The sequence below is a fragment of the Aedes aegypti genome, chromosome 3 (assembly GCF_002204515.2).
Source record: "Aedes aegypti strain LVP_AGWG chromosome 3, AaegL5.0 Primary Assembly, whole genome shotgun sequence".
In the NCBI taxonomy this organism is placed as follows: domain Eukaryota; kingdom Metazoa; phylum Arthropoda; class Insecta; order Diptera; family Culicidae; genus Aedes; species Aedes aegypti.
The window spans coordinates 404,522,929-404,549,128 of record NC_035109.1 but is presented as its reverse complement, the minus strand read 5'-3'; the positions used below and the strand labels follow the sequence as shown (position 1 = coordinate 404,549,128).

Below are 26,200 nucleotides of genomic sequence, written 5' to 3'. Positions count from 1 at the left end.
TGGCACAATTAATTTATTAATTATGAGCGCAGAAGATACTCTTCGAAAAAAACCAACACATAGGGCAATAGCTTTCCCTCTCCCTGCTCTGATTACGCCCAACAACTAACCAACAAACCGGTGGCCAGACATGGTTCGCAAGCTTTACGTCATCGTAGCCACCACGACGACCATCACACATTATCAGCGTGCGTTCGGGGTTCCAGCGAGAGAGAAGTCTCCAGAGATCAAAATTTGCCACCCGTCGTCGGCAGTCGATATCGCCAAACGCCGATAAAAAGTCTGAACTGGTGACGAAGCACCAGCAGCTGAGTGGTTTGGTATTTTCGTCCGTATTCATCGAATTGACAAGTACGTAACAACAACCGTGCGCCGTTGAGCGTTTAATTGCAATCCAAAGAATTCCTCACTTCAAAGGCGAACCGGTTTGCGTATCGTGTATGCAGCAAGCACGCTACTCCACTGCAAAACAGATAATTCACCCGGGCTGCACCTCGCCGACCGGTCGCGTCCCGAGCAGTGGGTGGAAACAGAATGGGAATGTGTTTGGCTGTGATGGCATCATTGGTGAGCACTTTAGAATCGTACACTCGGATATTGATAAAAGTTAGCAACACAATGTGCAAGTTTGGGGATCTGTATCTCAGCTTCTAGTAGATCGAGTTGTATGAAATTTGGATGACGATCTACAAATAACTTGTAGTTTTTTCTGTGGTAAATTAATTAGGTACATTCCAGGCACTTTTTAAAGACTTTTAGAGGGTTGTACAAGTACTAAAGTAACCTCAATTTTGTTTAAAACCGATTCTTTTCACGACTGCCCTACAATGGTCGTATATAAATGAAATGAATCGGAGGGTACCTTAAATTATACGATCTTTACTGAATCACTTGAGATAGACACAACACTGCTCTAATTTATGTGAACTTTCATGACTAATTGTTTAATTTTAAGTAGAATGAGCAAAACATCATCAACGTCATGTGACAAAATACTAGCACTTCTCACATTGGACTTGGCTCGGGGTGAGCACGTCTAGCAGATCGCTACCCATTAATCTACGTAGGTATAGACACTGCTATTAGCCGTCATATGACACACTGTTCGTAAAAGTGCAACAGTAGCCATAGATAACACTGCGCGATCAATTGAATCGCAAATGAACACGCCGAAGGGAAGGAATGCCACACCATGTGTCGGGTTGGTCATGGTTACGCTAGAAACAAAGAGTAAGAAAACATCCACCGAACTTCATTGATCAAGATGTAAGCATATTGTCACGTAGGGTTTGCGGGTTGATCGTAAATTTGGCGTGGCCTTTTCGCGAGCTTCGATTCGCTGCTGACGCAAATGTTGTAAAAGTTTATTTCGATCGTCGATTGCGATAGCCGATAACTGATGCTGCACGGTGCAATGGTGATGATAAGTCACAAACAAAGCCAAATTTACCGAATTCGTGCGCTGATTGATAATGAAAACTTTTCAATCGCCGGAAAACAGAAACAAGAAACAACATCAACAAAGTGGTTATACAGTGTGACGAATAGCCAATCACGATCCACGTTTATTCGCACCGATACACTAATGAGAAAATGACGTCAAAGCGGAGGCGCAATCATTCCTGATGGTGCGATGAATCATTTACGAGCACGACTTAAGACATATTTCCGATGGTGTGAATAGTTTGCTGTCCTTATCTTATAGCACTCGGTGAATTTGAAATAGCTTCGTCCTTTCTCATACGACCTTGTAAAGACAAGCTGACTGATCGTATCGCTATGTATTTACCAATTGATCAGATTGATTCATTTTCTAGGACTATTCACAAAAAAAGCATTGTAATAAAGTCCGCAGTGTTAGGTACTTTGCCGGAGCTCCTCGACTTTTTTGTACATAAAGTATCACAATCCATATGCAGAGTCTACACTCTGGAAGAATACACAACGTTGATACGGTGAAATTGATCACAAGTTGAACGAAGCACTACGGTGAACACCTGAATGGCGCAGCTGATACAGGCATAGAAGCTTAAGACATCGGAGGTGATGACTACTACAATAAAGCGAAACAACCAGCTTCAACTATGAAAAAAGTTGAGGATTCCATTCAGCAGTTCTTAAATTTCAAGGCATTGGCAAGTATTTTAACGAACTAAACACGTCAGGATGGCTCCGAGAAAGTTGGCCGTTTGCTTGCACTGACTGAAGATTCTGGGAGACCGAACCGCAATGTCGTTTTCTATAGTTATGCTCCATGTCTGGGCTAAATTTCAAAAAAAAATTATAGAGGCCAATTTTGATATTACGCCCTTTTGATTGTATAAGTCAAAAAATTTGACCCAATCAAACGAGTTTTCATTTACCGTGATTATTAGATGAAGTATACCATCAATATTTTATTTAAAGTTTGTCCTTCGGTTATTTGTAACTTCTGAGCTAAGTTTTGAAAAAGAAGATCGACGAAATTTTTAGGTAGGCCCTCTTGGAGGTGTAATTATTAAAAACTCTAATTTTAAATAGATTTATTATGCATTCTAATACAGTTAAGTATGTTCAAACATTTCACTTACATGCCGCGAAAATCTTTCAAAATAAACTGATTTTCCAAAGGCTCAAGCGCTATAAGGCATTACGGAGCCAGTTCTGTTTTATTAATATTAATCGTAAAATATTGTTAAGTCCCAACGAGCTGCCAACTCGGCTGTCCCGGCAAACTTTGTACTGCCACAGAAATTACATTTCAATTGCTGAGTAATGCACTATTGGCCAAACTATGGCACTCTAGGCTATTCTCAATACTCTTATGATCATATATACCATACATTACTACACCTAGATTTTTCACTAATTTACTATTTTACTTGTGGGTTTCTGTACTTTACGATCACACAAACATGTAAAAGCCCTGGAATACAATAGTGAAAGAATTGTATAAATCCATCAACCCAGTCTCAAGCTAACTCGAGAAAAAAATTCCTCAATACTTGAAATACGCTTAAGAAAAGTAAGAAATATCCGTCATTATTTGGTTTTATTGAATCTGCTTAATTAAGCTTAGTTTTACATGTCTTCCTTAGAAAACAATACTCACATCAACACTCTCTAAAGAGCATTCTAATCACCCTGAACGCCAAATGCTAGTGCCCCGAATATTTAATTATCTTGGATGACATTTCCCCGTGGTAATGGAATTCGGTGTAACGCCATTTTAGGAACTGGAACTCGAGGTAATGGTCTTCAGGTTTATGGAATTCTTGGTATGAAGTGTACAATTTTAAAAAGATATGAAATATAGAATTGTTCACGGATTCTGTGTAACTTTCAGTTTCAATTACCGGGAAATTGTAAATAGTTTTGAGTTAGTTACCTGCTGGTCTGCCTAGCATAACTTAGTTTGAATCCAACACAAACTGATTTTTTTCTGGGAACTTTCATTTTTTCGGTTACACACTTTGCCTGAGGAGTTAAAACTCACAAGCTGCTATAACCAGTAAAGGCAAACGAAAAAAAAGTACTTTGAAAGCTACAAACTTTTTCAAGCTGACGAAGACAAGCATATAAAATTTAGCTCTGCAAGTGCTACAATTAAGAATTCAATTGAACGAAATAATAACGGATGTTCTACAGACTGCATTATTTTCTTCCATTTTGTATCTCTGCTTTCTACATCGTTAATTTCATTTTATTCCCTACACTACTTATACTGAAAAACTTAACCAAGTATGCGGATTACTACCTTTAACAGAAAACTCAAGCCTGAAATTATTCTTGCATGTATACTTGTGTTTTGATATACAACATGTACCAACGAGATGCATGTAAAATAATTTGACTCGTGATAACATAGGCTCACCAAACTATCCAGAATATTGTGCTGTAAAAACTAATTTGCTTACATGATGAAATTGGCACCAAAAGGCCCTAACCTCAAAACTTTTCATTCAATACTCCGTCCAGTTAACTAAATTTTGAATCAAATTCAAATGTTATATTGCTTCTGATAATCACGGTCAATGAAACTCCGTTTAAATTTCTCATATTTCCTTTGAAGTTGGGAACTAATACAATCAAAAGGGCGTAACTTCAAAATGGCCCCAACGATTTTTTTTTTTTTTGAAATTAGCATAGCTATAGAAAACGACTAGTGAGCACAGATTTGATGAAGATTTTTCGGTCAGGGGAGCACCATGCTTCCGGCGTCTGACATCAAATGAGTTCGTAGGACAGTTATCAAACTGATTTCAACGGACACAACCGATACTAGCTTGCCCATCGCCACCAATCGTAGAGCCATGGACATTTTTTTTATTAAGAGTAGCTTTCGAGTCTAGTAAGATCATCGACGGATGGTGTACAAAATTGTGTGAATGTTCCGGCGAAAACTCCAATTCGTTCGGATCTTGCAGGAGACTAAGGTAAGTTTCAACAGATCTAGTCAATTTGTTTGCTTCGCGGATGATATGTGCATAGCTAGCGACAAAGGTCCTACTGAAGGTGAGTCCGTTACAAGACAAAGTTAGTCGTGAACTAGATATTTCATCATTAGTGAAAATCGAGCCCATGCAGAATAATCTACGGTCGAAAAGTATTCCATATGCCCGTAATATCGGTGATTCTCTAAGCCAGGTTTAGACAATGGTCAGCAACAGGATTGTACGACATTTTCCAGAAACCCTTTCCCCAGAATGACATTCCCCAGAAAGCGACAGTCCCCAGAAATCCTTTCCCTAGAATGGGACAATAATAAGAGATTTTGGGCTGTTAAAATTTAGGTAAATAGTAAATAATAAATAGTAAACACATTTAACTAGAACATCCGGGGAAACCCAAATTTTATCTTTCATGGGTAAACCGTGTTTGTCTTGTTTTTTTTAACGACAGAACTTCCGATTTGTTGCATTCCTTTATTTATTGATTGGAGAATCTTTAAATCAATAATTCAATAAATTCATCAAATAGAGCGCCAGATATGGTCGGAAATGTAATTAGAACCGTTTGGACGATTTTCTTCATACAAACTTCAAGCTCGTTTGGCCCCTTCTTAGAGTTCATAGATTCTGCTCAAATTTGCACAGTAGTTTAATGTAGTCTCACCAAAATGGGCCACCCTAGACCACTCAGCTTACGATATGTTGTAGCTATTAAGTTTTCTGTAAAAGGAAATTATCCAAGACAAGGGAAGTTTAACAGTGTGATTGTGTTTCATTATTCTACATAATCACGAAGATAATCAACCTAGGAAGAACAGCCAATATTGAAAAGAAGGGAGAGTATGCTAAGCAGATTCCTTAAAATTATTTCGTTAATATAAAGAATATGTCACTAATACAAACCACCCTTTGCAAATACAATTAGAAAGAAAAGCCAATTTTAAAAGAAGGAAGAATAACTATGAAAACAAAAAAAAAAATCAATAGCTTGGGCCAAGTATGTAAGAGCAGCTTATCTTAAACGGTTTTGCCACTTTTCCGTTCGCCGAATGTCGTTTCCTCGAACGCCAGTTCCCCGAAAAGTTTTTTGCTCTCATAATTGTCAAAACTTTTTGCATTTCAAGGTGTTGAACGAACCGGTTATCTGATATGCACCCAACTTAATTGATTGGTCGTTCTTTCAGGTTTCACCATCCTTGGTACCGTTTTGTCTCAAATTCCGAACAGACTCATATTCCGAACACTCGGTTTTTGTATGGCGATTTAGTTGAAATGTTTCGTTGAAATATGTCACCAAATAACAAGGAAATGGCTGTCATTTGCAATTCAATTTTAACCATTCCAATATAATTTTTACCGCGGGAGTAGTGATGAGTCTCGAGTTTGAGACCAGTAGAACAAGCTCAGATAAGTTTGTTTGCGAAATTATTCATTTGAATACGATTTATTCGTGCTGTTCGGAATTTGAATCAAGGTGTTCGGAATATGAGACAGCATAAGCACAGTGTTCGGCATTTGAATCAAAATGTTGTTCCATACTTTTACGTAAAAACAATGCTTAAACTAATAAAACTAACATTATTATTGGTACACCCCACAGCTAACAGTTTGGCTTTGCAAAGAAATCAAAATTTACACAAATATCAGCCAATTTATGCCAATCAGATGCATTTGAAGTCACTGTTGGCCTTAAGTGTTCGGAATATGAGTCAAAACGGTATTTATCTCAAAATTTGCTTATAACCCACAATCTCTTTTTTTTTATTGCTTATCATTCTTGTTAGTTCAGCACCCAGTCCCTAAAGACATTCGGAGAGCTGGCATTTGGGGAAATGACATTCGAGGAAAAGAAGCACAATCATGTTGAAACAGTTGTAAAATTGTAAAACAGCTTTCAAACGGGATTTTCCTCTAATGATTTTGGTGGGGTCTGGCCATGAACCACGTAGCCATTTATTTTGGATTTCCAAGACCTCCTCCTTCCCCCTTTGCGATCTTTTTCCATAAAAACGTTTTGAAGTTTGTATGGGCCGTAGTATTTGGCCGAAACATAGAGGACATGCGTTAAATTAGCGAACATTGCAGTCAATTGGGGTAAGAAACTACTTGGGCACCTCAATTATTCATTTAGGCATGGGGGTGTTTCTCGGCTGAATTTGGCATTCAACATTCTGGCATTCGACGTTTTGTCTTTCGATATTCTGTCCCTAAAACGATATTTGAGGTGTCCCTTTTGTAAACAAAATATGATCTCTACAGTTAGTTTTTTCGTGCATTTAGGTTTTTTGGTTTTTAGGATTTCTCCAAGACAATTTAAAAAATTACATCGAATTCAACTGAGGATTCACGCAGAAATATCGCTTTCATTTTCTGAATTGAAACGTTTCCAGCTACATCTTTGTCCACATTTTGATTGAATGACTGGAAAAATAGTAATTAAAGGATTCAAAGTCTAAATCAGTGCTTTCCAAACTTTCTTGACTTTCGCCCACCTGAGGGCAATATATTATTGGAATCGCCCCTCTGATATGTTTTTGAAATATTTGTATCAGACGCTCTACTTTGTATCAGACTCTAATTCAGAACAATATTACCATAATTAGTCAAAGATCAGTTATGTTATCAAGTTTATTGGTGTTAATCGTATGTGGGTTTGAAGCTGAGCAATTCTCGCTGAAACCAGGCCGCCATCGGCACCCATCGTTAGAATACCAAATTTTATGTCACCGATCGCTAGTTTTCGATAAAACTTAAGAGTGGTCCTTTCTGTTTTCTCAAATTGGTGGACCCCTCGTACGCAAGCTAGCTGAACAGTTTGCGAAAAAGCCCATTTTTAGATAAATCTTGGGTATTTCTTCACGGGATATGTCTCATATTTCGCTTGGAAAACATAGCAAACTTAGTGGCATCGTATAGAGAAAGGATATAGCTTTTATTTAAACTTGAAATTTGTTAGAAAAATCGATTTTTCACCATTAGCGCACCGCTAGTTTTGAATTCTGAGAACACCATCAGAAAGCTGAGGAAAAATTGCGTAAGATAGGCTACAGAAACTAGGTGAGCAAAGGTATTTACCCTATGATATGAACGATTTTCTAAATCATGTTCTACTATTTTGACGTATATGGCGAGTGCAATCAATGCAAACATATTTTTTTGTACAACAAAGAAACAAGTTTTCAATCGTTGGTGTATTATTTGAGACAGATGAAGAATAGGAGTATTAATTTGAGTGAAAAAAATCTGGCGGCCATCTTGGGTTTTGACGCCATCTTGGTTTTAAGTAGTAGAATGAGTTTTCAACTTGTTAGCACTCAACATGTTGAATTTCAATGCTACCGTTACACTTATTCTTCTTCTTGTTCTTCTTTTTCCTCACGTTACGTCCCTACTGGAACAGAGCCAGCCCTTCAGCTTAACTAGTTTTAAAAACAAATTATCAAATAGGATTTTTTAACGCTTATTTGCTACCTGAATAATTCTTCTGCATATCTTCGATTTGTAAAATAGCATTATTTCTTTCATTTATTTGGTCTAAAACCATTGATACAAATGAACAATCAGTTGAACAGCTGAGATAAGATAAGGTAGATAGAGTCTGATTGTTTTTTTTTTACGGAGGCCTTATAATTCAACATGATGAGCACTGAGATGGTAAAAAATCATGCAACTGCTAAAAACCAAGATGGCGTCGGAAGCCAAGATGGCCGCCAGTTTTTCTAGCCTCGAAATTATACACCTGCCTTTCGGAATTACGTCCACATTAGAACAAAACCTGCTTCTCATCATTCAATTTCGCTATTTTTCACATGCATGTTGGGCGGTACTAAAAACGATACATTATGACTTAGAAAATCAAGGATGTTTTTGCTTCAAAATTTAAGACTTTCATTATAAATTAATGCACTTTTGTCAATATTTTACGTTAGAACTACAGATATTACCACAAGGCTTACTAATGTCCCGACACGCAATCTATAAATTTAATACAATGAACAACAATACATAGGGTAAAAAAATGTTTGTTTAATACAATCAATGTTTTTTGACGGTTTTCATTTATTGAATTTATTTATTCATTATTACTGAACTCAAAGATATGTCGAAGAATTATTCTGTTGTCAGAAATCGCATTAGAAAAGAAAATTCCTGTTTAATAACCTGGATTTATAACTAATAAAGCTGAGTATCAGGCTCTGTTCCAGTAGGGACGTAACGTCAGTAAAATGAAGAATAATAATAAGAAGAATATACGTAACATTTTTTTATTGGTAGCCTCTAAATTCGACATGCTGAGTGCTATCAAGGTGAAAAATTAATTCTACTACCTAAAAGCAAGATGGCGTCAAAATCCAAGATGGCCGCCAGATTTTTTCACTAAAAATGATATTCTTAATCTTTACTCGACTCGAATACAACACCAAAGGTTGAAAGCTTGTTTCTTTGTTGTAAAAAAATGATGTTTGTATTGATTGCACTCGCCATATACGTCAAAATCGTAGAACATGATTTGAAAAATCGTTCATTTGATAGGGTAAATACCATTGCTCACCTAGTTTCTGTAGCCTATCTTACGCAATTTTTCCTCAGCTTTCTGATGGTGATCTCAGAATTCAAAACTAGCGGTGCGCTAATGGTGAAAAATCGATTTTTCTAACAAAATTCAAGATGGCGGCCAAATTCAAAATGGCCGCCAAATTTTTTTCAAGTTTAAATAAAAGCTATATCCTTTCTCTATACGATGCCGCTAAGTTTGCTAAGTGTTCCTAGCGAATTATGAGACATATCCCGTGAAGAAATACCCAAGATTTATCTAAAAATGGGCTTTTTCGCAAACTGTTCAGCTAGCTGGCGTACGAGGGGTCCACCAATTTGAGAAAACAGAAAGGACCACCCTTAAGATTTATCGAAAACTAGCGATCAGTGACATAAAATTGGAATTCTAACGATGGGCCTGGTTTCAGCGAGAATTGCTCAGCTTAAATATATCATATTCATTGATTTTCTTGTATCATTAAATCTGTAGATCTGCATAATATCATCATGATATATTTTCTTAAATTTCAATAAACGACCGTTTTTAAAAATGATGTGCTGGTAAGTAATTCATAACAACAAACAACCTTAGTGTAATACATGCTACTGCCCAAGTTTCACTGCACTAAATAAATTTGACTGACTTTCTGAATTTCGAAATTTGTTAACTTGATCAATTATATATGATGTTTTTGAAATTTTAAAATCAAATTTTAAAAATTTTGTGAAATACATGTCTGACAATTTTAAAACTACCAATGTTCGTTAATCCAAAAAACTTTTACTTTTTTTTCAATGTTTTGTCTGTCTTCATTTTCAAAGAAAATGTTAAAAGGTACAAACAAATGAAGGGCAAGATTCAGATGTGAAATCTTCAGATTATTATAATATAATCTCTTATTAAATTGAGTCCCTTCTCCAAATGAATCGTAGTTTTGAGTTTCTCCCACTTTCGCCCCCTTTCTAGTATTTTCGCCCCCCAAATTCCATATAACAAATTTTCGCCCCCTTGGACCTGGGGGCGAATACGCCAACTTTGGGAAACACTGGTCTAAATCATGTTGAGGTGATTATGCAATTATTTTCAGAGTAAAACAATTTTTATAGCAGAATATAGTAACCTCGGCAGAATTTCTTTGATCTATTCATCGGCAGGAGCCTTTTAGTCTATTGAGCAGTTTTTGAAGCTTGAGGTAGGTCATTTGACATAAAGTCGTTTGGCATAACGGTTGATTAGCATTATGGTCGTTTGGGATAATAGTCGTTCGGCACAATGAGTCTGAGACCAAGGATTTCTTGATGTGACATTCGTTTTTACGTTTCTTTTGAATTCCATTGACAACATCAGGCTTATTTTGGAATTATTTGGTACAAAATAAAATGATGATTCATTCAAACATCCCATGCTCTTGAATAAACTCATTGATTACCGATAGTGGAAAAAAATATTGCAAATAGAATATTATTATTTACCCAGAGATTGGTCTTCTTTGAAACATTTTTTTTTTTGAGTTGCGCTATCGGAATAAGTTTTGGCACTGATGCTTTTGATATATTTATCTCAAATTAACCCTTCTTTCAAATATTAATTGTTCTTTCGAAATATGATGTAACAACAATTATAGTTATTACAGCTGTTTAATTCATGAAACTTTACCATCTCTTAGACACAGGCTGTTCTTTGGAGCTATATTGTTCCGATAATTATTTGTTTTGAAGCTAATGTTGGACTTCCTACTAAAATACGGGTGACAAATGAATTCCTATTCTTGGCACTTTTGATTCATCTCGGCAGGGAGCTTTCGGAAACTATTAAGCTGGTGTTTGGCCACAAGATGCATCGTATAGAAATGCTTTCTGTTGCAGAAAAAACGTCAAAAGGATCAAAAGGTCGAATGGACAAAACGTCGAAAGCAGTAAATTTTCAACAGGGATTTGAAATTATTTTCCAGGTTTCCGTTTTCTCATAGTGCTTGATTGACTAGGGGAAGGGGTGGTAAAATGAACACCTTAAGGATATCATCTTGTTTTAGATAGAAAAACGAGGAATTTCTGTAGTTCTATCGCACAACATCAAAGGTAGGAATGTTATCTAAAGCAGCGACACTAATTCAGAATAAAATTGCTAAATTTTCACATATTTTTATCGTTAGCAAAAACGATCCAAATGTTCATTTTACCTGTACTATGTGGGTAAAATGAACATCTGTTGGTGGTAAAATGAACATCGTGCATAAAACGTGAGCGAAACAAATATTTTTTGAAAATTTTCATTGCATATCCGAAAATATATCCTTTAAGGATTGTAACCCATTCAAAAAGAAATTTAAAAATATCAGAATTGGCATCATATCATATCGATATTTACCTCACTGAAAATCCTTTAGACCTCCGAGCGAAAAGTTACGTCAGTTCTAATTTTCAAACGCGATTTTCTAAATTCTTAGTTTTCGTTGAAATTTTTACTTCAATTGACCTCCGTATCAACCCGAACACACCGAATTGTGATTAGAATCGTCCGTGCATGATAAAAATTCATTGAAATTTGATTTTTCTCGGTAAAAGGCACGGTGTTCATTTTACCACCTCTGTTCATTTTACCATCACTTCCCCTATGCTATAAATAACTTTTGGCACACAGTGAATTATTTATTTATTTTTTTTGGAAAAGAATAATTCTTATAAGAAATTTTCGTTTCTTTCCAATACTCTCCTTTTGGCGCTTTGTAACTTCGACGTTTTGGAATCGTTTCTCGTTTGTCACCCAACCCTAATATCAACGGTGCCATCATTTTTGACAAATAAAATACCTTAATAAACCATAATCACAATAACTTCTTTATATTTTGATATTTGTCACCGTTTTTGACAATCAGCTGTTAACAAATTTCCAATAAAAATGATATTTTTTAGAAACATGCATTAATGAGGGAGGAAGCTTTAAAAGAGGGCTCTGACATACAAATGCAAAAAAATAATTAATTGTCAAAGATTGCTCACAGTTGCAGGTCTGTTACAATTACTTTAAATACTTGAATGTTGCATTGAAATTGGCCCAAAGTAGACCGGATATACACCTGCATCTACGCTAGCTCGTGCGGGAAAGTTTAGGGGTAAGGTAATTTTAAGGCAGAAAAGCTTGCTTTTGGTTAGCCTATGTATCAGACGTAAGGAAAGGTGTGCTATAATGATGGAAGAATGGAAGCGTAGAGAAACGGTTTCTTTGTCCGTCACTGGTTCTAGCGATTGCTATGAGCGAATAGTTTAAGTGTATAGACTAAGAGTGGAAGATAGGAGGAAGTGAAAGCTACAACTGCAAAGTACAAGGAAAGGGATGGGACTGGGATTGACATCTGATTGACATGACCATCTGCTTATGCATCAGAAGCGGTAGCCAGTACACCACCAACTCCGACTTCACCACCAGGCAGCGCTAGTGGGCATGAAACTTTTGTTTTGCAAATATTTCTGGGGCCAGGTGATTCCGAAATATAGAGTTTTCGGAAAAGCTGTTCAGAAAGTCAAGAAATTTCTTCATTTGATGCATGAGATTCGAGATTTAGTCACTAGGCGGCGCTAGTGAGCATGAAACTTTTGTTTTGCATTTAGAATTATGACGTCTTTGGCAAAGTTGTTCAATGTTCAAGCTTTTTGATTCTATATTTTCCCACCAGGCGACGCTAGTGTGCATTAATCTTTTGTTCTGCAGATATCTCAGAATTAAAAAAAAATGTCGAGGAATCCTTGGAGATTCAACTTGAAAAATTACTCAAGAATTGTTTGGACGGACTACAGGAGTAATTAGTGGATAAAATGTTAAAGTAACTTCTAGACACATTTCTGGAGGAACTTAATGATGATCGAATCTCTGAAAGAAGTTAACGAGCAATTTCTTATATAAACCGTAGATGAATTCACAATGCAATTCATATGAAGAAATAATGAAAAATCAATGTTTGAACTCTTTGAGAAGTTCTTGTAGAGATTTCTGGAAAAGCTTTTAAAAAACTGTGAAATAAACCCATGGGGATTTTCTTGAAAGAACTTTTGTTAGATTGGTGACTTTGAAGATCACTTTAGTTAAAAAAGAATCCTTAGCGACCTTCCATTATACATAAAGGCTTGTATTAAAACAGAGATCAAGTTTCTAAAAAGCGACGTGCTACTAGCTCTGAATTTGATTAATTTACTTATGTGGAAAAAACATTATAAAAATACCTGTTGACACGGAATACGGCTAACCAAAAGCTATGTTCAGCTTTACGAACCTGCAATGAGAAAAAGAAAGGTAAAACCAGTCAGTTATTGCTTCACTACTAAGTCACAGTTGATATGATATGATAGAATTAAAACCTCCTCGACCGGCCTCACGAACAGTGTTTATTCAAATTCCTCACTCACGACTCGAATGAAATATGTTTCGGATAACAACTTAATATCGTCACCAGAGAGCAAACCAAAGCGTGCATCACGTTTACAAAAAAATATAATGACAAACTACTTCATTCGCAGAATAGAACGCCCCTTTTTCAGAACATCAACAGACTACGGCTGGGGGTTGAACTCTCAGTGCAATCAAAATGTTCACACACATCAGAGAGACCTTACCTCACTCTCGGACTGCAGGTTGCAACACAAACAATGTTCCCATCTAGTTTGGCCCCACACACCGAACGGGTAATGCTCGGAATGGACGCACGGACTGCCGGTAACATCATCAACCACTACTGAGTACCTATGACCACTTGTCTGCTTTTAAGTTTTAGAGGTACAGAGCGTACGCTGAATGGAATCATGCCAGGCAAGCAGGTAGCCCCCATAGTGGTTCCATTTGGTCTATGAAGCGGTCATAAATCATCTTATAAAATATATGATGGAAAATACAATTAGACATTGCCAACTATAGTATAAAGAGAATGAAAAAAGTAGATTTGACTATTGCAAATTTTAATTAAGGCCTTCCTTAGCCGAGTGTTTAGAGTCCGCGTGGAAGGAGTGTTAGTTTGTGATGATTGTTGCTTCTAGAGACCGAGAATACCTCTGCATCTCCACAATCAACACGGCACGGGCAAATATTAGTGAGGGAGGAAGAAGATCTGGGAGTTACGGTAATGCAATCCATGAATAAGGAGGAAAAATAAGGGTCTTACTTAAAACAAGTTTTGCATTTTGTCTCGCGGTGAAAAGATATTAGTAGAAGAAACTAAAACACTTCAATAGTTTGTTTGAAAGTATCCATCCTCGACTGAATACGATTATCTTTTCGTACGTCCTTACTATAAATATCCAACAATGACGTGAATAAAACTCACATTTCTACATTCATGAGATTACAATTGATCCATGAAAAGGTTCAAGAGAGTGAGAATGATGACAACTTATTTTCGAATTTCGTCCTAAGGGTGGTCCCACTGTGCAGCCCACGCCAGTTACAGTGCTGCTACCTCTACCGGTTAAAGGTGTGTATTTTGCTCCCACTCACCCGGTCGCAGATCTAGACAATAAGTGACGCGTGTGCTGCATGAAGCCAACAAAACCCCTGTTCATTTGCTCATCACTGGCTACCACCTATATTAGCTGATAGGGAGTAAGAGAGGCTAATGGTTTAGTACCTGGCTCTGCAACGGAAGGTAACAAAACGCCACTTCATCATCATGATCAGTCGGAATTAAAATCTAAGCGCGGGTGGAGAATCGTTTTTGATCGGCGGATGAAGATGACATCACATTAATATGTGTGAAGAGTGGGTGCCAAGGGAATGGAACATGATTCTTAACTAGCTGTTGCTCGGGATGTACCAGGACTTTCTGAAAAAAACGCCAATTTTCGAATCATCACTTGTTTTCGAGCCATGCAAAATGCAAAAATTGTTATAACATTCTTGCAGATCAAAAATCGATGATTTCCCCTACAAAAAGTATGCGTAATTTTTGACAATTGTTGGAAACAGAAGTTGATCAAATTAAATTTGAGGAATCATAGGCGGCATATGATTTTCATTGAATCCAGGACATGTTTTTTTGCAGAATCATGGACATAAGTAGCAGTTTATGAACTCCTGAATTAGTGAAAAACAAAAGCAAGAGCCGTTGAACCACGAATACGTATTAATATAGTAACAAATAGTTACTCCAAGTTCAGTCGCATGCGTGTAATGCGTACACGCACTCTGAGGAAAGCTCGCTTTTCATACACAGCACAAGCGAGGTAGTGCTGGAGATGGCTAAATGCGCAACCGCTCTTGAGATAGGAAACTGTCCAATATTATCATATACTGGTGAGCTCGTTTTATATTAGTTTTCAACATTTTCCATCTATCATTTTCAGGATCATTCAGAATCTAATGCTTTCAAAGTTCAATCATCAGTTCGGATCAGAGATTGAGTAATCTTTGTAAAAATATTTGAACAGAAACCATATAATGCACGAGTTTGCAAAAATATTAGAAAATTTAGCAGTAATTGATGAACAGCTCCAAGGCAGTTTGATAATGACATCTATCTTTGATAATGGATTAGTATCGACACAACTTCAAAGTAACAACTTAACTTGTTTTGATCAATTGCAAGCCACCAGACTTAGGTGACACTACTTGTCCTTACACGAGCCGACCAAACCATCCAGTGACAATTTTGCAATATGCATGAGAATTTTAGATAATCATTATAATTAGTCTCCAACGGTGAAGCTGCACCAAGAGTGTTATTGGAGTGGAGTGGATACATATGCACATCGGGTGAATCCCAAGGCATTAAAAATTCAACAAACGTGTATACTCTCCGCGCACTTGAGACGACGGATGGACGGACGGACGAAAACGTTTCATAATTTATCGATAAAACATTGCGATTCCCAATTAGAGAAGTGGTTATCACCGTCGCGTTGTCGTCTTCGTTTGTCGTGTTTTTTTCTTTTCTAGACTTCGAGGTGACAAAAATTCCCCCATCAAACAAAATGCGACACGCGATCAATGCTTGCGGAGACATGGAACCTGTTCAGTCGTTTGGTTTCTCGCGAAAAGAGCATGATTTTGGGGTCATCGAAGCTCTACCTGGGGGTAATTAAAAAGCGCACGTGGTGGGTGTTATTAATAGTGCTTTGATTGAAAGTTAAATTCTCAATTGCCCGACACAGTTCAATAGGCCGACGAATTTGACGTCCATGAATGTCGATTGTATCCCAGAATAAATTTTGCTTCTCCTGGCCCGTCACAAATTCCGATCGCCCTTTCTCTTTTTCACAATCACTGCCTAGGTACGTCATTCATGGACAACAAGCGAGAAATGAACCATGACGAAAGCACAAATCACAATATGTCATTTCATACATACGGCGATTGAAAGGGGATCAACTCAGATTTGGGTTTTTGATAGTCATTACTGGCGGTTTGACCCTTTGTCTGTGTTCTGGGGTCTGTAAGAAAAGAGCCTTTCGATCTATTGAAAGTCTCCAAAGGCGAAAAAGCGCAGAATACACTGTGTAAAGCGCAAAATACAAAACCAGAGAAATTTCACCAAGAAATAATTCAGATATTATTTCGAAAACTACTCCTGAGATTTCAGTAATTCTTTCCAAACTTTCACCTACACCTAGATTTTTTTCCAAAAACTTCTCAACGGGTTCTTCCAGAGACTACTCCAGAAATTTATCCAAGAATTCCTTCAGAGTTCCTCCGAAGATTTCTCCAAGAATTCCATCTGCAATTTCGCTATTTGGCAATTGCTCTAAAGTATTCCTCAAAAGGATTCCTCCAGGAATTTGCCCTTGGCATTCCCTCAGAAATTCCTCCATGAGTTCCTTTGGAGATTTCTAAACGAGTTTCTCTATTAACATATCTATTAACATTTTTCAGGTTTTCGAAAACTTCTTCAGGGATTACAAAAGGATTTCCTTGAAAGTTTTCGTAAGGAAACAATTCAGATATTTATCAAAAATTCTTCTAACGAAACCTCCAGTAACTCTTCCAAAGATTCATACAAAGAATTTTCAAAGGGATTCCTCCACAGATTTCCTTTCGAAACTCCTGCAGAGATTTCTCGAAATAATTCAAGCATTTCAGTAATTCATTCGAAGTTTTCGCCTGGACAAATATCTGAATTCAATTTCTAGAAATTTCTTCAAGGATTCAGCCAGAAATTCCTCCTAGAATTCTTCATGGCATTCGTTCCGAGATCCTCGAGGGATTCCTCCAAGATTTTTTGTGCAACTTTTCTATGGATTCTTCCATGAATTCTTTTTAGGAATTTGTCCTAGGATTTTCTCAGAAATTACTCCAGAAACTCCTGCAGCGAGTTTTCAACGAATTTCTTAGGAACATTTCAACAGGAAATCTTTCAGAGAATTTCTTCAAAAACTTCGCCATGAAATATATCAGATATTTGCAAAAAGGATACACCTGTGACTTTTCTAGGAATGCTCCCGAGAAATCCCAAAGGAACTCCCTAGGGTTCCAGCATTTTTTCAGGAATTCCTCTACAGAATTATTTGAACGCCTTCAGGAATTTTTCAAAGAAATGCTCTAGGGATTTTCAACGCTGAATAATAAAGAGATTTATTTTCGAAAACTGCAAGAATTCCAGTGATGCCTCCATAGATTCAATACTTTGACATTTCCAAAAATTTCTTCAAGGATTTCTTCTAGAGACTCTTCCAGAGGTTTTCTGAATTCCGTGGAGTTTTTCCAAGGATTTCCTCAGGAATTTCTCCATGAACCACTTAACGTGTTTCTCATGGAGTTTCTCTAAGTTCTTTTTGACAAAAAATGAGAGAACTTCTACATGGATTCCAGTAATTCAGAAGCTCCACCAGAAATACCTCCATTAGTTCTGCCAGTAATTCCTTACGGAGTTCTGTCAGTAATTTCTCTAGGAATTCCGCCAGTAGTTTTTCCAGGAGTTTCGCCAAAAATTCCTCGAGAAAATTCGCTAGTAATTCCTTCAGGAATTCTTCCAGGAAAACTACCAGAGATTTCTCCAGGAATCTCGCATGTTATTTTTGCAAGAAGTCACTTAAGAATTTCTACAGCAATTCACATAAGGATTCCACCAAATATAATTAGTGTTATAAATTGCATCAAATTAACAACTGGAGTTTTGACGAAAAGTGAATTCTTTATTCTTTAAAAATTTGCTCGTTCTTCTCTTAAATAGGAATAATTAATTCTATTTTTTTCGTTCTTCGGTAACAGAAATCCTTCTTCAGAATATCCAGCAAGTTTTTAAATATGTTCTATTAAATAGACTTCTATACTTTTGATAGCTTTGACCTTTTGTGTAAAGAATGTTTGTAGTCATTTTGTATCAATACCAACTAGTAAGAACAAAACAAGCATCAATTGATAATTTTAATTTAAAACATTTCCTTTGCATCCTCCTTTCAATGGTTGACTAAAAGTAGCATTTTGATATAAGCCACACAAGTTTGTAGAATAAGATTTTTGAGTAAAACTGATTGTTTTCAAAATATTTCAACCTGGTTTTCGCTTCAAAATTGTGTTTTAAATATTGTAATTTTCCTATTAAGCGAAATTCATGTTATTTCTGAGCTGCGGTGAAAATTTGTCATCAATCGGCCCACTTGGATGAAAAATGGCCAATTTTTACTTTATTCTGTCCAATACTGTATTTACAATTTTTCGGTTTTCATCGTGTTTCGTATTATTCGAATAAGTCGACATTTTGTTAGACATTACACGTATTTTTTACATTTTTTCCGTTCGACGTTTTGGCATTCGGAATTTTGTGTTTTGGCATTTTGTCTATCGACGTTCTGTCTTTTCGACCTTTTGCCCTTTCGACATTTTGTCCTTTCGACATTTTGGCATTCGACATTTTGTCTTTCGACGTTTTGTCAACCAACCTTCCACAGGAGTTGCACCAGGAATTCCAACATGAATTTTTCCATGGATTCTTTTGAAAATTGCACCAGACATTGCTCCAAAAATAGTACCAAGGAATCCTCCAGGAATGCAGCAGGTGATTCCTCTAGAAATTTGACCAAACATGCTTCCAAGAGTTCTTAGAAAATGTTTATGTTTAGATTTTTTCAGTAGTTTACCCCCTCCAGATACCGCTCCTGTATATCTTCTATGGTATTTTTAAGAAATTTATCTTTGAATTTTTTCAGGATTTTGCACAGGAACTTCTCCACGATTTCCTGTTATTTTTTATCAGGAATGACTCCAAACATTCCTCCATAAATTCCTCCACAAATCAGGATATTTTTCCTGGGATTTTTCCTGAAATCCGTCCAGTTTCCTCCATGGAATCCATCAGGATTTCTTCGAAAGGTTCTTGAACTACAGACTACATACCCGAACCGAAACCCGTTTTATTTTGTATATTTTTACCATATCACAGTCTCGGCTATTAATCTTAAATTAACGTTTAACGATTGCCTACCAGAAGTTACACTTAAAGAATTCTGCCAGGAAATCTTGAAGCTGTTACTTCTTTGATCCTTCTGAAGTTTGTACCTTCTGAAGTTCTTGAGATTCCTTCAAAAGTACCTGCAAAGTTTTCTCCAAGAACTACTTTTGAAATTTCCATATTAAATCCTCTAGTTAATTATTTGGGAATTTCCCGAGTCATTGTATTTGCTCAGGAAGTCTTCAATAATTTTTTTCCAGAAATTGTTCCTGCGTTTCACATAGTTCATCCTCTTGGGATTCCTTTAGGAAATCTCTTTAGGTGACTCGTTGAAGATGTCTTCAGAAGTACATATAGGAGATCATCCAAGGATTCCGCTAAAAAATCCTCAAGAAACTCATCCACCCACTCTTGCAGGGATTCTATCAGGAAGTCCTCCAGTAATTTTTAGAGGAAAGTTTAATAAATTTCCTCAAGAGATTCTTCCACCGTTTTCTGTTATTTCTGTTATTCTTTAATCCATTACCACAGAAATTCCTTCGAAAACCGTACGAAATAATCGCTAAAGAAATTATTCTAAGGATTTTTCTAGGAAATCCTACCCCAGGAATTTTCCATTGATTCCTTGAGTAATCACTCTTAAGATTCCCCCTGGAGAACTTTGTTGAATCCTACAGTGTTTTCAACAGTGACGCAGGAGGAACTATTGGGGCAAATCTCGATTAATTTCTGATTTCGCCATACAATCCATTGGTAACCCTGTGTGTAGCTGCTTGTTATTGGGCAAACGAATTTATACATGTTAATTGATAATGCTGCGATGCATAGAAGATACTCCTCTATCTCCTAGTGGCTTTAAGACATTTCGTCGAAAGACATTTGGTCGAAAGACGATTGGTCGATTGGACATTTGGTCGAATGACGTTTAGTTGACGGATACTTGGTCGAAAGCTTATTTTAAAATGGTTTATTGAAAGATTATTTGGTAAAAATGATTATCGTTTTCTAAGTTTTGTACTTTGTCTGAAATATTTAGCTATAGTGAGTTTATTATTCTTTTCAAATATCATCATTCTTTGAAAAACTATTCAACAAGCTGTTTTATTACTCAAATATGTGAACATGATGTTCTTCGTAATGAATTGCTGCTCTTCATCTGATGGAAGCATTCGGAGAGAATACTCGGGATCTTTCTTTTAATTCCGGACCTTGCAGTTAACGGACATGGGTAAAATTTCTGAATGCGGAAATCAGACTTGAAACGTAGGAAAAATTTGTTCTAAGACAGGGGTTTTCAGCCATTTTGGCTTGCGGAGCACTTTTCAAAATAAAATGGTTCTGCGGAGCACCTGCTCTTCATCATCACTCCGTTTGAAATCTGGATTTTTTACATGCCTTAATTGACCCTATAATTGTTACGAAAATCGTAAAGTACGATTTATATTGGTCATTCAATCATTATTTTTAAATTTACTTTGAGGAGGTTTGAAGAGACAAACATTTGCTTAACCCGTATAGGCCTGAGTGAAAGCAAAAATACTGAAACCCTCACCGCTCAGCGAATTCTCAACGGATTCAAGTGATTTTTTGACAGTTCACTGGCCCCCATATCTAGTTTCTAGAAGTGGCCAGAGGAACTCGGAAATATTCCTGTGGCCAGATTTATTCCGGTGGGTCACTGGGTCAAGTCGGGTAAAAAAGGGCTATTTTTTGGGACATACAAAGTTACCTTTATTTATTTGCAATGGCAATCATTTCAATTTGCATAAATCATGATGCAATTTTCTTAAAATTCCGCCATAGTGGCTACATTATAGCCGATTCCGGAAATAATCTGTGACTTGAAATTTGCCTACCTCCAGGGGCACAAACGCACAGTACCCTTCTCACCCGACCTGACCCAGTGATCCATCGGAATAACTCCGGCCACATGAATATTTCCGCGTTCCTCTGTCCACTTCTAGAAACTAGATATGTGTGCCAGTATACTGACAAAAAATCATTTGAATCCATGAACAATTCGCTGAGCGGTAAGGGTTTTAGTATTTTTGCTTTCACTCAGGCCTATACGGGTTAAAAGAAACGGGTTTGAAAATTTTTCAACAATTTTTATGTCGATACAAATTTTATGGAAACCAAAATAAAACAAGTCAAAGTTCAACGAATAACGTTATTTTTTCTGTTGGACGGATCAAGCATTTTAAAAGCTAGGAAACAGTGGAATTCTTCAGCATACTTAACTCAAAACCGACCAAAATGTCATTTACATCCCTTTGTATTTGAGCCCCTTATTTGTTATCAAAAAAAATTTGATTTATTAGATTAAGAAAAGATTTAACCATATCTAAATATAAGATTATTAGGTTTTTCGTCAGATACAGAGTCGGAAAATATCAAAAATTGTCAAAAAAGAAACACACAGATATTCAAAAATTCACGACTATATAACGACAGAATTGCTCTTGTTTGGATATTTTCCTACTTTCATTGTTAAATTTGAAGAACTGAGGGAGTTTCTGTAATTAAATATTTTTTAAAGCCTTTTGTGTCTCAATGGATTAACCACAAGTTCAGTAGTCTTGAAAATATTCATAATAATAATCAAACTCGTGAAAAAATTCTTATTTTTGTATCACTATGCCAATATTTCGATTAAAATCGAGGTTGCGTGTACTTCAGATTGTCGACGAGGATAAGCAACAAAACAAAACTTTCACACCCTGAATGTTTCCAAATATTCTATTGGTGAAAAGTTTATTTCTTCAGATTTAAGGGTTGTTTTCCATTTCGAATTAAAAAAAAATCAGTTGAAACTGTCACAGACATAATTTAAATGAAAAAATTTCACTTGGAAAATAATGTTATCCTTCCAGTTTCGAAATTTTAGCTCAATTGCTGAAAGTTTTCATAAAATATCGGAAAAATAAGTTCACCCATGATCGAGATTTTGGCACCTTGTATATAAGGCTCGGAAAAACTGTGTTTTTCCACCGAAACGTCGAAAACATCAAATGGTAAAGAGGAATTAAAACAAATTTACAGAACAAAACAGTTATCTTAAATGAAAATTCAATTGATGGGTCGTAACTGACAGTTAATAATCGAACAAATGTTTTGCGCGATTGTTTGTTTTTACTCTCGAAAAATGTAGATTTAGCTTGGTATAATATAGTTGAAAGCGTATTTTATAGCAGAAAGTTGAGATATTTCCAATCATTGGCACAAATTTTCATAACTGTCGCGGAGCACCTGCCAAAGCTTCGCGGAGCACCAAGTGCTCCGCGGAGCACGATATGAAAACCGCTGTTCTAAGAAAAATCTATATGGCGAAGTGTCTTATTACTTTAACTTTCAGCTTAATGTTATTTTTCAATCTAATATGGCTTTGCTGGCGGTGTTGATGACCTCGGGAGAAAAACAGAGTTTGCGGCAGAAACTTTGAATAATAGGGCTTTAGGACATTTGGTCGAAAGACATTTGGTCGAATGACGTTTGGTCGAATTACATTAGGTCGAAATTACATTTGGTCGAAAGGACATTTGGTCGAATGGCTTTAAAGCTTTTTCGTCGAAAGATTATTTTGAAATGATTGTTCGAAACATCGTTTGGTTCAACTGATATTGAACCAAACTAGATTTGTTGCGCAATGTTGTATTTTACGGTTAATTTGGGCAAACATACTTCTTTCATAAGACAATAACGAATCTATTTACATGATTATTAGTACCTACGCTCTACAACGTGATTAATATATGTTCTAGTGACTGAATACACACTTAGAATCAATCGCAGAATTCGGTGAAATAATTCACAGATCTTAAGCTGTGAAATATTATTTTACGAATCTTTCTGTGAAACGCAAATGTTTTCAACTGAACTGTCAAAAATTCACCGAATGTTCTGTAAAGGCGGAAAAGTTACAAAATTCTGTGAAAGTAGTGTATGTAGTTCGGTGAAGCTGGAGCATTTCACCAAATTCACCAAAAATGTGTGAAATCAATAATCGGCCATATTGACAGCTGCAGCGCTGATCCAGAATTAAAACTTGTTTAATTCAGTGAAAAACAGTGTTACAGTTTTAAATATAGGTAGTTAAGACAAGGGTTAGTACTTCCAAAACAAGTCTGACGAAGAGGTTAGTATTGTCGTAATTATGAACTTCATATTTTTTGAATTTGAATAAAAATGAACAGTAGAAAATAGAGTTGTTTTAATTTTCAAACCCAATGAGGCGTTTTACTACATGCGCGTCATTCATAATTTCGAATGATGGTGCTGTTTCGAAATTATAGGAATAAAGGGCAGATCACCGGAAATCCGAAAGAAAACCTTTCATATTTTCACAGGACCCCTGTAAACATACAACGAATCGTCCGGTGAATTTTTGGCATGAACAATCAATAAATCACCGTAAATTTGTGGAACAATACCGAATTGTTCGGTGAAACATCGAAAAGTAAACAACACTTTCACAGTACATTTGTACAAAATCACCGAACACTTCGGTACTTTTGACAGATGAACTTCTTCAAGGTTTACAGATCGTTCAGTGAAATAAAAAATCACCGAATGGTTCCCCGAAATATCTGCTGTTGAGAATTCGGTGAAATTTCACAGAAATCTGTGATAAATTCTAAGTGTGTAGTATACATTATTCTTGTAAACTTTCTTATTCATCAATATTGTTTATTGGAAAGCGGGTAGAAGGTCAAAGGTAATCAAGGACTGTTGAATTTATTATTCTATCAGAATATCATCATTCTTTTGAATAATCCTCCCAAATATTTTTGTCGCTCAGTTATTAGAATTTTTAACATTGTTCAGTTTATTAATCTTTCAAAATGCTATCGTTCTTCATATATAACTGCTGATCTTTATTCAATAACAACTTCCAGTGTGAGTGCTCGAATTCTTCATTAAGTATAAAATTTTACTGCCTACGACCGTTCGTAAGAAAAAACCTGATAGGCATAGAATAAATTGATCACCTAGAGTTGTCTGCATATAATTCACTTTTACACGTAGAAAAAAGAGGCAAATTTTAATGGCTTCAAATAAAGATTTTGACTTGCTTCCATTTCATATCTGTTTATCGCGATTCATCCAATTCGCATAATCAGCTGGAATAAAATAAACGACATCATGTACGTCTACAACGCAAGGGGTCAATCGATTTTGCGGGTGAGTCTGGAAGATCAACTGAATCCCGAAATATCGCTCGTCACGTACTGAAGGCTTAAAGTTTCTTCAAGGCATACCAGTGTACCAATGTAGATTCCTTGCACTTTATCATGTTGTTCTAGCATATACAACTCCCAGTAATAGCACCTACCATACACGCTTTCAATTTAGAACACGCTGTGTTTTAAATCAAAATGTCACGCTGTAAAATAATCAGAAAAAATCCTATTCGAAGAAATTTTCGATTAAATGTCCGTTCGACCAAATGTTATATTCTTCTTATAGGAATTAAATTATTTTCGACCAAATGTCCATTCGACGAAATGTCCATTCGACCAAATGTACTTTCGACTAAATGTCATTCGACCAAATGTCATAGATTCGAATAATAGAACAAGATAATTGTGCGTATTCTATGTATAAGATAATGGAAAATGAGTTGACTAAGGTGAAAAAGTCGGCTTGCTTCTATTTAAGATAAGCTCATCTTAACTCGCAGAACATGCCAAAATGAAAAAGTAGCACGAAACGTCAAAACGCAAGAGGTTGATCAATCCCAGACAACCAAAATGATGAATAATAGCATACAATGCGAGAGTGTAAATTTTCTACCGAACTAAACTGGGATCTTATGCGACTTATCCTATGATAACAAATGTTGATTTGACAGCTGCTACGGAATGATTCGACTTACTTTGTACAAGTGTACGGAACGAAACAAAATGTACAAATGAACTCAGAAAAAAGCGTTTTATGCGAGGAAACTCATCAATCTGACGATTTTATCCACCGTGTTTTGCGGTTTTGATGTAGTTTGCATGAATAAACGAGTTATTGCGTGAACTTTCATGCGACTTCTGGTTGTCTGGGATATGTTAGAAGAGTAGGGCCAATCAAATTGAATAAACAAATTTGATAACCGCATATCAATTGATGGTTAAATGTAATTATTCAATCACTCTGTGAATTAGCAACAAAATACTTCTCTCGACAATAATAAGACTAAACGCAAAACTTTGTTTCCTCACTATTTAGATTCCACGAAATTTCGGTTCGACCAAATGTAATATGATTTATGTTGCAATTAAACCTTTTCGACCAAATGTACATTCGACGAAATGTCCATTCGACCAAACGTACTTTCGACCAAATGTCATTCGACTAAATGTCATTCAACCAAATGTCATAGATCCCTCCTAGTGGTGATAATATTTATCTTGGTCCATTGATTTGCTAAAACATAACGAGCTACTTGTTCGGCTACCAATGGCTTCTGGGGCGAGATAATAAGTTATGCGAGAAATGTACTATGGCAGCAAAGTTAACGCTTTTCTACAAAACCGAAGATACAGCACAGCATACGTTACCGCCCACAACATCGATTCTGAAATCAACACCAGAATCACATCTTCAGCGCAAACGACGCCGAACAGAGCAAATTTCATTTTTTTTTGTTTAGAGAGACTTTACCCAGAAGGGGCATTCGTCTCTATACAGAAAATTTCAATTTGCTTTTGTAGTGTTCACAAAATTTAGATTAGCCTGGTTGCCGTTCCAATTGTTGCGCAGAATGAAACAAAACCGTATGACAGTTTTATTTTTTTGTACTAAAACTGTTCGAATATCCAATTTAGAACGCCCCGGTGGAGATGCAAAATTTTGGTTTGGTTTATTTTACTGTCAATA

At 36.3% G+C, this 26,200-nt stretch overlaps 1 protein-coding gene across 16 annotated transcripts in view; it reads right to left on the bottom strand.

Moving 5' to 3' along the window:
• The window catches only part of LOC5566699 (plasma membrane calcium-transporting ATPase 1), a 277,219-nt gene that overhangs the window by 120,312 nt on the left and 130,707 nt on the right, over nt 1-26,200 (bottom strand). Inside the window, exon 1 of one of the 16 annotated variants that reach the window (XM_021855712.1) lies at nt 13,575-13,594. The exons of 14 other annotated variants lie outside the window; for them this stretch is intronic. The gene's annotated coding sequence lies outside the window, so the exon portion shown is untranslated. Of the gene's footprint in view, nt 1-13,184; nt 13,206-13,574; nt 13,595-26,200 lie in introns of those variants that run through there. One more of the 16 variants, XM_021855702.1, reaches the window with a different exon arrangement.